The sequence below is a fragment of the Pleuronectes platessa genome, chromosome 13, assembly GCF_947347685.1.
Source record: "Pleuronectes platessa chromosome 13, fPlePla1.1, whole genome shotgun sequence".
In the NCBI taxonomy this organism is placed as follows: domain Eukaryota; kingdom Metazoa; phylum Chordata; class Actinopteri; order Pleuronectiformes; family Pleuronectidae; genus Pleuronectes; species Pleuronectes platessa.
The window spans coordinates 22,522,625-22,535,666 of NC_070638.1; the positions used below are offsets into that span (position 1 = coordinate 22,522,625).

Below are 13,042 nucleotides of genomic sequence, written 5' to 3' on the forward strand. Positions count from 1 at the left end.
GGCCCTTAATAATATAGCGCCTTTTTACCTTAAAGAGCCGTTAGTACCTTATAAACCCACTAGAGCACTCCGCTCCCAGAATTCAAGCCTACTTGTCGTCCCTAAAGTCTCTAAAAGTAGAGTAGGAGCCAGAGCTTTTAGCCATCAAGCCCCTCGGCTGTGGAATCATCTACCACTTTCAGTTCGGGAGGCAGATACCATCTTTTCATTTAAGAGTAGGCTCAAAACCTTCCTTTTTGATAAAGCTTATAGTTAGAGCTAATTAGTGCGGAAGAACGTAACTTTTTCTATTTTATGACACATGCCACACGGAGCTTCTCTTTCCAGCTTCTCCATCCGTATCCCCCTTCCCCGGAATCCCTTTGCTTTATCACCCGCAGATCCAGGGCCTCTGTGGCCGCACCATGGATTGCGGTTTGTGGATCGCGCACCGGGGGTCGCGGTGGTGGATCCATTGTGGCGGATTCTGAGTTATGTGGGCTGATCGTGGTGCTGGTGGCGGACCCTGTGTCGCGTTGGCATTGGGCACGGGCGGTGGACCAGGACCGCGGTGGTGTCTCGTGATGGGTCCTGCCTGGCGGCGGTGGACGGTGACTGAGGACTGGAGTGGCGTCTGGTCTGGATGGTGGATCGTGGTCTGGATGGTTAATGACCATGGACTGTGATTGCAGCGGGACTGCTTGGCATGTCATGTTGGGGTTGTCCTTCGGGATGTCTACCCTCATCAAATGCTGCTAGAGACTTTAATCTTTAATCTTGAAGACTTTAATCTTGATGATGTTTTCCTGCACGTGGCATCTATTGCACTTCTGTCCGTCCTGGGAGAGGGATCCCTCACATGTGGCTCTCTCTGAGGTTTCTACGTATTTTTACCCTGTTAAAAGGGTTTTTAGTAGTTTTTCCTTACTCTTGCTGAGGGTTAAGGACAGAGGATGTCACACCCTGTTAAAGCCCTATGAGATGAATTGTAAGTTGTGAATAAGGGCTATACAAATAAAATTTGATTGATTGATTGATTAATTCTTTATATACAACAGTAAACTATGAATATGTATAATATGAATAGCTGCTGATCAGTTCTAATAAATATTTTGTTGCAAACAATGCAACTGAATCACTGCTCTCCTTTATGAATCCTCATATGACTCGTTAAATTGTACCTTCTGTTAAATCTTTTACCACACTCAGAGCAACCAGATGGTTTTTTCTCCCGTAAGCATTATCATGCGTTTCTTTAATTTAGCCAATTGAGTACATTTTCTATCACACCGAGTGCAACTAAATGGTTTTTCTCTTGTGTGGATTCTCAAGAGTCTCTTTAAATTAGCCGAAGCTCTAAATTTTGTATCTCATTGAGTGCAACTAAAGGGGTTTTCTCCTGTTTGAATCCTCATATGTTCATTCAGCTGGTTCTTACGTCTAAATGTTTTACCACATTCAGAACAACTAAATGGTTTCTCTCCTGTATGAGTTCTCAAATGTAACTTTAAATTATTTTTATGGGTAGATCTATAATCACATAAAGAACAACTAAACGGTTTCTCTCCTGTATGAGTTCTCATATGTAACTTTAAATTATTTTTATGGGTAGATCTATAACCACAATCAGAGCAACCAAATGGTTTCTCTCCTGTATGAATCCTCATGTGAATATTCAGCATTTGCTTTTGGCTAAATGATTTACCACATTCAGAACAACCAAATGGTTTCTCTCCTGTATGAGTCCTCATGTGAATATTCAGCATTTGCTTTTGGCTAAATGTTTTACCGCATTCAGAACAACTAAATGGTTTCTCTCCTGTATGAGTTCTCATATGTAACTTTAAATGATGGTTTTGCTTAAATCTGTTACCACATTCAGAACAGCTAAATGGTTTCTCTCCTGTATGAATCCCTATGTGTCTCTTCAACATTTCCTTTCGTCGAAAACTTTTAACACACTCAGAGCAACTAAATGGTTTCTTATCGGTTTTACATCTCATATCACTTAAAGGCTGTTTGTCGTTTCTTATATTCAGACCAGACTCAGGCTCCCTGGTCTCCATCCAATCATCCTCACTGTCGTCGGTCTCAGAAGAGTCTTCAGTCTTGTGCTCAGGACCTGGTTGTAAATATCCATCAGGACCTGAGTTCCTGGCTGGTTCTGGTTTTCCACCGTCCGCTCTGTTCTCCTCATTTTGACTCTGATGAAGCTGTGACGAATGAGGTTTCTCTTCGTCTTCTTCACTCTTCACAGTGAAAGGAGTCAATGTGAACTTGATATCAGACTCCTCCAGTGGTTGAAGCTGCTCTCCCTCCTGATTGGTCCAAGGTTCCTCCTGTTCCTCTTTAATGTGGGGGGGCTCTGGGTCCTCCTGGTCCACAAGAGGTATCCACTGCTGCTGCTCAGGGGGAACCTCTTCTTTACTCACCACCGGCTGCAGGAAGTCTGCATGAGAGTAGAGAGATTTGGTGTTTTTTGGTCTGAAATAGTGTCACAATACAAAACAATTTGTTGATACAGATACTTTAAAAAAGGGAGTGGCTCTATCTGAGGCAGTGGCACCAGACTTCTGTAGTTTGATAGTATGATATGTAGTTTGTGAGGCTACAGTTGTGTGCAGGTTAATCCTGGGTTGAAAGATGACAGAATTACAGTGTCATGGTCATTATTTCATGATCAATAAATGTTTTTTTTATCTGTTGAGTGTTTTCTTGTTTGCATTCATGCATGTAGGTGTTTATTTGACAATGGATAAGAAGACTTCATTTTATGGTTTAATGTACTTGTATTGGCACTGCAGGTGTTTCTGCATCGTGTGAAAGAAAAGTGTTAAACCCACGGGAAATATACGATTCTTATTTAAACCTGAGGAACACTGGCATTGGAACAGCTGACTTATGTTAACATATTAGAACGGTCACGCTGGGTGCTCTTCTAAAGATTTGCAGTCTCGCCCACTTTTTCACGTTCTGCACAGTTCATAGTAGAATATACAGAGAAAATCTTTCAGCACAGTTTCAATGTTACTATGTCAAATACGAAAGTGAGCACAACTGCTAAATGAAACCTGAAAACACAGCTTTCAGACATTACTCTCGTTTCAAGCAGACAATTAGCTCAATGTTTAGTCAGAAGAAAATCCATGGATACAGATTTCACTTAGTTTATTTTCTCACATGAATGAATAGAAAATATTTCATATCTGCTCCAACTTGTACTTCTATTAAATAGAGTATTTTATATTTGTCGCTGCCTTTTATTAAGTCACATCTGAGGCATGCATTCATTCATTCATTGTCTCTGGAACATTCTTTCTCCTATCTTATTTCATTCTACTTTTTATTTTCTATTCTCTGAACTGCAAAAAGATTTTTAATTTGACCTGACTGTTTATATTGTTGTCTATACAACTTTGTCATAATTGTTTTAAAGATTTAGGTCAAATTCAGATCCAATCTTGAAGCTGTTAGTGACGAGTTGTTCTGCTCACATTAAATACATTTTAGAGCCACAACTAGCAAAGAGCAGCTTAGCTCCACTAGCTAAGTTGCACTAGCTTAGCTCCGCTAGCTCAGCTAGCTTTCCGGCTCCAGGGAGCAGGGACTAACCTGCTCTGTGCAGCCTTATTTCGGGCTTCATCACGGCATCGAGCAGCCTCCTCTGGCGGCAGATCTCCCGCTCTGACCGCTCCAGTCTGTCTTCGTACTCTTCCACGGTTTCTTCAAACACATCAGCAATCTCCTTCGCCGCCGCCGTCAGCCGCTCGGTGAGCAGCGCTCTCAGCGCCGGTACTGGAGCCGTTTCTTCCTCTTTCTCCACCTGCAGCAGAAAGTCTTCAGCGGCAGCGCTGATCCGCTCATGTACCGACACCCGCAGCAGCTGCATGACGCACATTGTCCTCCTTTCTGCGAATTTTGAGTCTCGAACAAGCAGCATCAACCCGGGCTGAGCGATGAGGCCAATGGGTAAGTGCAAAAAGCTGTGGCCACTTGAGTCTGGCTCAGTGTTGCCAAATCCTCAGTAAGGAGAGTAGCTATTGTCTGTGGTAAAAGTCGCTAAATGACGCCATCGCCTATTTGCATCATGGTAATGGACGCTGTAGGAGAGACAAAGTGAGCAAAAAACTGTGTGCGTGTGTGTGTGCTCTCCAAGACAGCGGACACACACACAGTTCCTGGCGCTCCGCCCCTCGCCGCCCCCACTCACTCGCTCATAGAGACACACAGAGTGAGACCTCAGAGATCAGCGCCGCAGCTTCTTGATCAGAGCAGAAGCTTCAGTTTCTGTGTCCGCCTCCAGTCCGACCTGCTCTCACTTTTTGTTTGAATATTTCGTAAACTAAAATATGCGTCACATCCTATTACGTCTATGGCCCGGCGCAAAAAATAGAGAGTTAAATTCTGCGTGGACATATTCTTGCTTTCACTGCCCAACGATGCAGGTTTAACTGTTTGCTTGATATGTGGCGAAGAATTAGCAAACAACAAAAGATGTAACGTTGAAAGACATTTCCAGATCAAGCACACAGCATTTGCTTAAAAGTACTCAGCTGGAGATGAGCAAAAAAAGCATAGTTCTGTGTTTAATTTATTTCAAAGTGGGCCTACACTAGTAGGGGAGAGCGGGATAATGTGGGACATCGGGTGATGTGAAACACCCCCTGTATCTAGGCAACGGAACACATTTGTGGTCATGTGACTATTATGTTTTCAAGCCCCTCCCATTTCCCCCTTGCCATGAAGGAAAAGTTGGTGCTGTGGAAAGTATGTTTTTTCACAAAAATGAACTTAATCAACTGTTGTGTCAAAACAAATTGAATCAGGTAGAAAAACTTAGATCATACATGTTGGTGAACTTCCAACATATAAAACCATGTGATTGATGCTAGCTGAAGATTAGCCTGAATTGCTAAAAGATGTTGTTTTTCTAAAATTGTGGCTTCGGGGTAAAGTGGGACAAATGCTGTGGGGTAAAGTGGGACAGTGTCTCACTTTACCCAACCATGAAGCACAAGTTAAGTTTAGTCTTAAACATATTTTAGTGTTATACTACATTATATATGTTTTATTTTTATTTCAAGAATTTATACACCAGGAAGACAACCTGGGGCCAAACACCCCTCGCAGAGATGGAGAGTGTAGCCGCTGAGGTCATGCAAGGAAAGAAGTCCTTAAGAAAAGCTAGAAGTGATAGAAATATTGACAAGACAACCCTCAAAAGATTCATAAAGAAAAAAGAGAAATGGAAAGTAAAATCAGTAGCCTGGGGTGCAGTAGCTGAGGTAAAGAGAATATTCACAGATGAGATGGAGGAGGAGCTTGCCAAACACTTGAAACAACTAGCTGACCAGTTCCATGACCTTGCTCCAGTTAAGTGCCGTGAACTGGCATTTGAATACGCAGAGAAAAACAATATCCCTGTCCCTGTGCAGGTAGGCTAGGGTTTGCAAGAGATCACATGAATCATAATAATCATAAATGTGCTTAATTGACCAATCCCCATGATTCTGTTACTAGTCCGATATTAATTTTGGAATGTGTGGTTGTCAGGATTTTAACTATTACAACATGTGCTGTTATGGTAGTTTTAAAGTAGCTGGGGTAAAGTGGGACACAAGACCACTTTTTTAAAAACAATCATATTTTCACTGCCCTTTGTCCTGAAGACATTCTGATCATTTCCATTGCTAGAAAACATCCTGAATTAATGGGAAATGTGTACATTTTACTGATATATCACTTTAGCTTGCCTAGAGGGGAGCAAATGTAAACAATGTCCCACATTACCCCGCTCTCCCCTACTTAGCTCCCCTCTTCATAAGAGTTTGGTCTTTTCCTTTGTGGTAACAAGAAAAATAGCAATACAATAATACAATTATTTTTAATTTTTTATTGTCGTTCTATAATTGAATAAAAACAGCAAACTATAGTTTTAGATATATTGTATAACTATATATATAGTTTTATAAGCTGTGTTATCAAATATCTTTTGTGGCTATAGACAGATTTTATCTGGGGGAAGGGGGGGCAAAATGACTCTTTCCATAGTAAAGGTTGCCTACCCCTGGTATAGACAGTTTTAACTTGACAACATTAACAATCTGAATGGACCAAAAAGAGACGATAGAAAAAACTGTCAATGGCAATGTGAGAAATGATGGTAACTAGTCTGGCCCTAATACAGGTTCATTGTTGTTGTTTTTTCAGACCTCCCTCCACACACACTGTGCTTGCTCACAGAAAGAGAAGGTCATCTTCATTTTGGTCAAGGCTTTCTATGGCAGGTTCAGCAACTGAGGGGGCTGACTTAAATGAGTAAGAAGCTGATGTACCAAAAAGCTGCAAAACATTATCAGGCAACTTGTGCTCATAGCAAGCCACACCAGACAGCTTCAGACCACATCAGACATACAGGATGGGGTTGAGGGTCTGCAAGGACAACACAGACACAGCGGCCATGGCAAGTTTCTGAAACGGGTTGATATCAGCTGCATCCCTGAACTTCTAAATCTCACTCCAGTAGCCCACTGTGTTTTTTGTTTCATTCCACTTACTAAGATGGATGGCACGCCATTGCTGGACAATCTAGTCTATCTATGCAGGAGAGTAGCCAAGGAGCTCAGCTATTTTTTCTCTTTCTCCCAGGCTCTCATTGTGCTTTAGAGTTTCCTCTACATTGAACACTGGATGTACAAATATTTACACATGTTATATAGGTTTCAGGTCACAAACAGGGGTCTCATTTATAACCGTTGTGTACGGACAAAACCGGGCCTGAAAAGTTCGTACGCCACTTCTCACGCAAACGTTGGGATTTATAAAAACTAACTTGATGGGAAAATGTGTGTATTTCCACGCAAACTCTGACCCATGCGTACAAACGTTTTGGACACGGGAAAGTGGCGACGCAGACGTGAGGTGGTGAACTGAAGCCAGATTATGTTCCACACAAACCTTTTAATTAAAAAATATTGGAATGGAAAAATGACTTGGTGTAGTGGAAAATAGCAAAGTGAGGTTTAAGACTATTTGATAGGTGAAGAGTAACTTTTTGCATACCTGTCTAAGACTTCATGACCTTAAATGTTTATGACCCTTCTATATACCTATTTGGCCTTTACATTACTTATTGACTGTCCAAGGTACCCCATAGAAATGTATGAAAATAATTTGTTCTTGTCCTTCGGTTCCTGTCTAAAACTACCCTACAGAACCAGTCGGAACTGGCTCAGGCAAACAGCCTTGTTCTCCTATATAAGATCCGTGCATTTGACTGTTCTGGATCTTCACTCTGAGATCCTGCAGAAAGCCCCTTATTAAATACACGTAGATAACTTTGATGTTTCCAGCCTCTTGTATCTCCAGATTTCCATCACATTTTGGTGTCAGAAGTGGGATTGCACGTCTGGGCGCATCTGGACTCGGCGTCAGCGGTTGACTGATCATCTTGGAAAAATAGTTTCCAACCTTAACCTCCCCATACGGGTGAGAAGGAGGGACCGGGACCCGAGTCGGATCGTCTCAGTGCTGCGATCTATCTGGTAAGAATCGGAGATTTCAAGTGTAAGTTTTACCAGTAAGAACATAGTGTTACGGAGAAGTTGGTTTAAGAGGAACAGGATCCTCCAGACGGGTGAAAGCCCCGTAAATTTTTAACCAAGGTTTAGAAGAAACCTGGAGTGTAGACTGACGAGGTACCTTAAGGAGTTGTTTTGACTGCAACCACAGAGATGACATAATACTGAGTGTATTTGCATTGTGTCAGACAACTCAAAAAAATGCGCTACGTGGAGTACTTCTTTAAGGCACTATGATTTATGTTGGTAAGGCTGGATATTTAAAAGTGTATTAAAAAAAATATATATCCATATAAAAAAATGGATAAAAAAAAAAAGAAGAGACCAATTGAGAAATTACTATTGGTTACACTTCTTATTTGCTCCTGACAGAAGCGTTTGGAAGATTGATTAAATAATTAAGGAAACTAAAACTAAAAAAATATGGGTAAAAATAACTGTAAAGAAAAATGTAAAGAATTGGATAATGGAACTGATCTGAGTAGTCCTAATCTGAATTTCATGCGAATGAACTATGGTGACACAGCACTAAGCCAGGTGAAACTTTGGATGAATGAATGTGGGTTTCCAGAAGGGGGGAGTTTTAGTATAACACAGCTGAAACAGCTGAGACTAAAACTAGAGGATAAAGAAAACACACATTTCAGGCAGATTGGAAGGGATATGGAATGTGGTTAGAAGAAGCGCAGCGTAGGGACAAAAAACAAACATTTGTAAAGACAGATAACCCCTCACAAGTGTCTCAGTGTTTAAAAATGCAGGATTCCGACCTTGACTCTGCCCCACCAAGAAGACAACAACCTGCACAACTCCAAGCTGCACCACAAGCGGCTATTCCACAAGCAGGAGCCCAAGCTCCACCACCTCTTCTACCACTTCCTCCGTCACCTCTTCCACCACTTCCTCCACCATACAACATTCCAGACCCGCAATCCCTTTCTCCACCTCACACCCGACGAGGCGGACGATACGGACCGGGACAGGATCCGGCCCACAATGTTTTGTGCCTCCCGATGGTTGAAGTGGCAGGAGCAGATGGGCATGCCATGCTTGTGCACAGGCCGTGGACAACCAGCGATATCCAAGCAGCAATGAGTCAACTCCCTTCCCCATCAAATGCAGGGGGAGTGAAGTTCACAGATGAACTGAACTAAGACGATTGCTCATGGCTAAAATGGGTAACGGATGGGCAAAAATAGCAGGAGGGTATCCACAAGAAGACCTAAGAATGGTAAATCCAGACTGGGATAACGCTGCAAATGCCTTGTATATGAATGCCATTAATAATAATCTGGGTGGACAAATTGTTGCCGCATTCCCAGTGCGAATGGACATGACAAAGACTTCAGCGTGTAAGCAAGAAGAAGATCAGTCAGTTCACAACTACCTGACTCGCTTAACCGAAGCTCACAACACTCACAGTGGGTTGACTCCACCTCCTGATATAAACGCAGCAGAAATAACACCTTAGGAACCCCAACTGAGAAATAGTTTCATTAATGGCCTAAGACTTGATGTTGCCAGCTTGTTAAAACACAGCTTGATTGAATCACATGCGGTGAATGCTGAGAAGCTAATCAGAGATGGAGAAAAGAAGAAGAAAGACAAAAGAGAGACTGATCTGAGGCTGATTGAACCGAGGCAGGGACAGAGGAGAGGGAGGAACCAGCATCTTTGGACACAGAACGAGAACGTGAGGAACACATCAAACATTAAGACGGTGAATGCACCACACCAACACAAACATTAATCACAGAAGCAATTGATTTGTTACAAAAGAAAGACAAATTACTGATAGAAACATATGTTAAGTATCAATCAGATGCTTATGCTCATATGCCAACGCACACACTCAGAGTGCTAGGGAAAGAGATAACATTCCTTGTAGATTCAGGAGCAACACATTCAGTCATCAAGACTGATATGTTTGAAACACCTCCTAAAATGAGTGGACGATCTGTTAGATCCGTGGGTGCTTCAGGAAGCACCGTGGTTGAAAAATTCACGATCCCTTAATATGCAGTGATAGCGACACAGGCAAATTTGAATGTTAATTTTTGCTATCCTCATGCTGTCCAATTAATTTTATGGGAAGATATGTAATGTGTCATATGGGAATTTCTCTCATTTCCACCCCATTAGGAGTCGTAGTGGTCCGAACGGCTGATCTGGATCAACCACAGATTTATACATGCATTAAGTATAATGCTGATTCACTTTTATATGCGTATGAATGGAAGCTTTGTTCATCTGTTGTCACATCAATCAACACTGATCTAGTGGATAAGGCACATTCAGTCACTCTAGGAACAGTCACCACGTATATGCATCCAGAAGATTAACACTGCACTGCAAACATACATGAAGGGAAGGATTCAGGATTTGAGAAAAGATGGTTTAGAGAAAGTTGTGTGAGAGAGAAGTTAACACTAAGTCGTATGTTCTGGAATGAACATAGATGTGCTGTTTCTGTAATTTTACGCAAACCAGAAAACAGGCCCCCTCTCAGATCCTTCACAGATGTTCAGAGGCTGCTTCCTTTTTTGACGTTCCTGATTCCCATCCACATGTCTCATTGTCAAAACACAAAAATTATTTACATACATTTCTATGGGGAACCTTGGACAGTCAATAAGTAATGTAAAGGCCAACCAGCTATATAGAAAGGTCATACAGGTTTCAGGTCATAAACATTTAAGGTCATGAAGTCTTAGACAGTTATGCAAAAAGTTACTCTTCAACTATCAAATAGTCTTCAACCACACTTTGCTATTTTCCACTACACCAAGTCATTTTTTCAATACAATATATAAAGCAAATTACGTTTAGATTCCATTTAACAGCGGAGTTATGGAGCCGAGTCATTAATAGGTTTTAATAATGTCTTCTAACATCGGCATGTATCATCAAATCACTGCAGCGAACGTGACTGTGCCATCAGGCGCACAGAGCACAGAGCACACTGGAGATCACTTAAAAGAAATGAAGAAACTTTCCAAATAACATCCCAGAGGAGGTGAGGATCCACTGATGTAAGGGATTCGGTCCGATTCTCTAAATAAATAAATACTGCCGAGACACTGGTGCGGAGTTCTGCGTGATGTGTGCAAGCGAGTGGAAGGATGAGGAAGATTAGAGGGTTCATTAATCTGTGATCAGCTGATATAGACTCTATTGATCTGTGATCTGTGATCGTTCTTTTAACTTAGGCTCCGTTCTTTCCATCGTCTTCACTCGCAGAGTGTCAGTGTATTTTCACTGCACCTCACTAACAAACACCTCGATGTCAGTGTCAGAAAGTTTAGCTTCCTCTTCTCATCGCTTGATGCCGTGACTTCGTCAGGACTCATGTTGGAAACCCATTGGTCAGCAGCATAATTTTATATTCATGCCGTGTTTTGCATTGACCGTTTTTGATGGAGAAGTGGGCGTGTGGAGGGCGAATTTAGAGGCAGATCCGTACGAACGTTTCAAGGTTGACTGATTTCTAAAGCGAGTATTGCGTTCAGGTGTGCGTGCGCACGGTTTTATAAATCTGAATTTTCTTTTGCGTACGCTATTTCCGGCTTTTGTGCGCACGTACACTTTTAATATGAATCCCACGCACTGTTTAATAAATGAGACCCCTGGTAAGGTCATAAAAGTCTCAAACAGGTATGCAAAGACTTAATTTTCAACTACAAAATAGGTTTCAGCCACACTTAGTTATTTTTCCATTACAATGGCCAACTGTACCTCAACCAGCACTGACTTCAAAAAAGTCAGATACAAGATGTTTTGAGGATCACTGTAAATGGAGTATAAAACCTCAGCCATGTAGCAGTGTTCATTGTACTTGGTGACTTCTGGTCCAAAATACGTGAAAGCGAGGTTCAATGGAGAGCCAACATGTGGCACACACCTTGGTTATTTGTAAGGGTTTCTCCCCACAGTTGATGGTCTCATATATGTTCTTGTAGTCCTCCCTTTATAAGTCTCCCGTACCAAGTACTCCACACTACGGGGGATGATGCCATTGGAAGCATGACTGATCTGCAGAGAGAGACAAACACAGCGAATAAGAACCAGATGTTTGAGGGCATACTCCTCCTTCAGCACTTTATGGACGCCATTGTTAATCCCCGTCATAACGGAGGCATTCTCAGTCCCTATCACAAGGAGTTTCTCTTTTTTAAGACGCTTTTAAGACACTTCTCCAGGTAATTAGAAACACTTACATCTGTGGACCCATCTTGGAGGAGGCTGAAACGCTGGTCATCCACATCTGCGACCAACTTTTTGTGGGCCTACACATGCCAAGGTACTTTGCTCTCCTCTTCATAAGAGTTTGGTCTTTTCCTTTGTGGTAACAAGAAAAATAGCAATACTTAATTAATAATTAAATAAAAAACAGTTTTTTTTATTGTGGTTCTATAATTGAATAAAAACAGCAAACTATAGTTTTTAGATATATTGTATAACTATATATATAACTTTATAAGCTGTGTTATCGAATATGTTTTGCGGCTCCAGACAGATTTGATCTGGGGGAAGGGGGGGGGCAACCCCCAGGTAATTAGAAACACTTACATCTGTGGACCCATCTTGGAGGAGGCTGAAACGCTGGTCATCCACATCTGCGACCAACTTTTTTAGAAAGTATGGTGCTAAAACACCATTAATCATTTCCGTGCACTTTCTCCTGTGCATTTTGAAGTTAGTAGCAACAGTGGAGTCTGAGAAAGCAGCTTTACCTGCTTCCCCAATATGATCACAAGCCAGCATGGAACTGTGCTCGGCAACAGCTAATGCCAGGGTGGCTTCAGCCTTTTTTGCAGAGAGTCAATTTTACTCATTAATGGCAGCTTGCTTTGGGTGGAATTGTTATAAGGCTGTAATGAAAAAAACAACAACCTGTATCTCATAATTATGACTTTGTGTCTTATTTTTATGGATCAGTGTCTCATTATTATGTCTGCTACTACTGACTGCTACTCTGACCGCAGCAAAGCAGGGACGCCATGGTTGAGAGACTGCGGTCAGGCAAGCCGCTTCTCCTGTTTGCATTGTCAAAACATCCGACTGTTGTTTCTCACGTGGAACTGATTGTACATTTACGATAATGGTTGAAAAGTGATTGAGGTTTAGAGGAGCTGTTTTTTTCCTCAAAGTACTGACACTGTGTAGTTTTTGAGTAACCCTGTGTCAAAGTCCCCTCCACAAAACAAGAATGAGCTTCTTCTGCTATATTTGATGAAGGATAAAAAGCTTTTTTTTACCATTTACCGTTCTTCATTAAACTGATATTGTTGGAGTACTATTTAGACTACTGCCACAAATACTATGAAGTACTCAAAATGTGAACTTTTTGAATAATCCTCTGTCAAATGGACAAAGCCTATCCTATCGCAAGATAACACTCAGATTACTGACGTTGGTGAATGCCAGGGTCTTTCTGCAGGAGTATGCGTTTCTGTGTGTATCTGTGTGTTTGTGTGTGTGCT

At 41.7% G+C, this 13,042-nt stretch overlaps 1 pseudogene; it reads right to left on the reverse strand.

The window, feature by feature from the left end:
* Positions 1-1,114: 1,114 nt before the first annotated feature.
* On the reverse strand, positions 1,115-3,868 carry LOC128455253 (gastrula zinc finger protein XlCGF57.1-like; annotated as a pseudogene).
* Between the last annotated feature and the right edge of the window lie 9,174 nt (positions 3,869-13,042).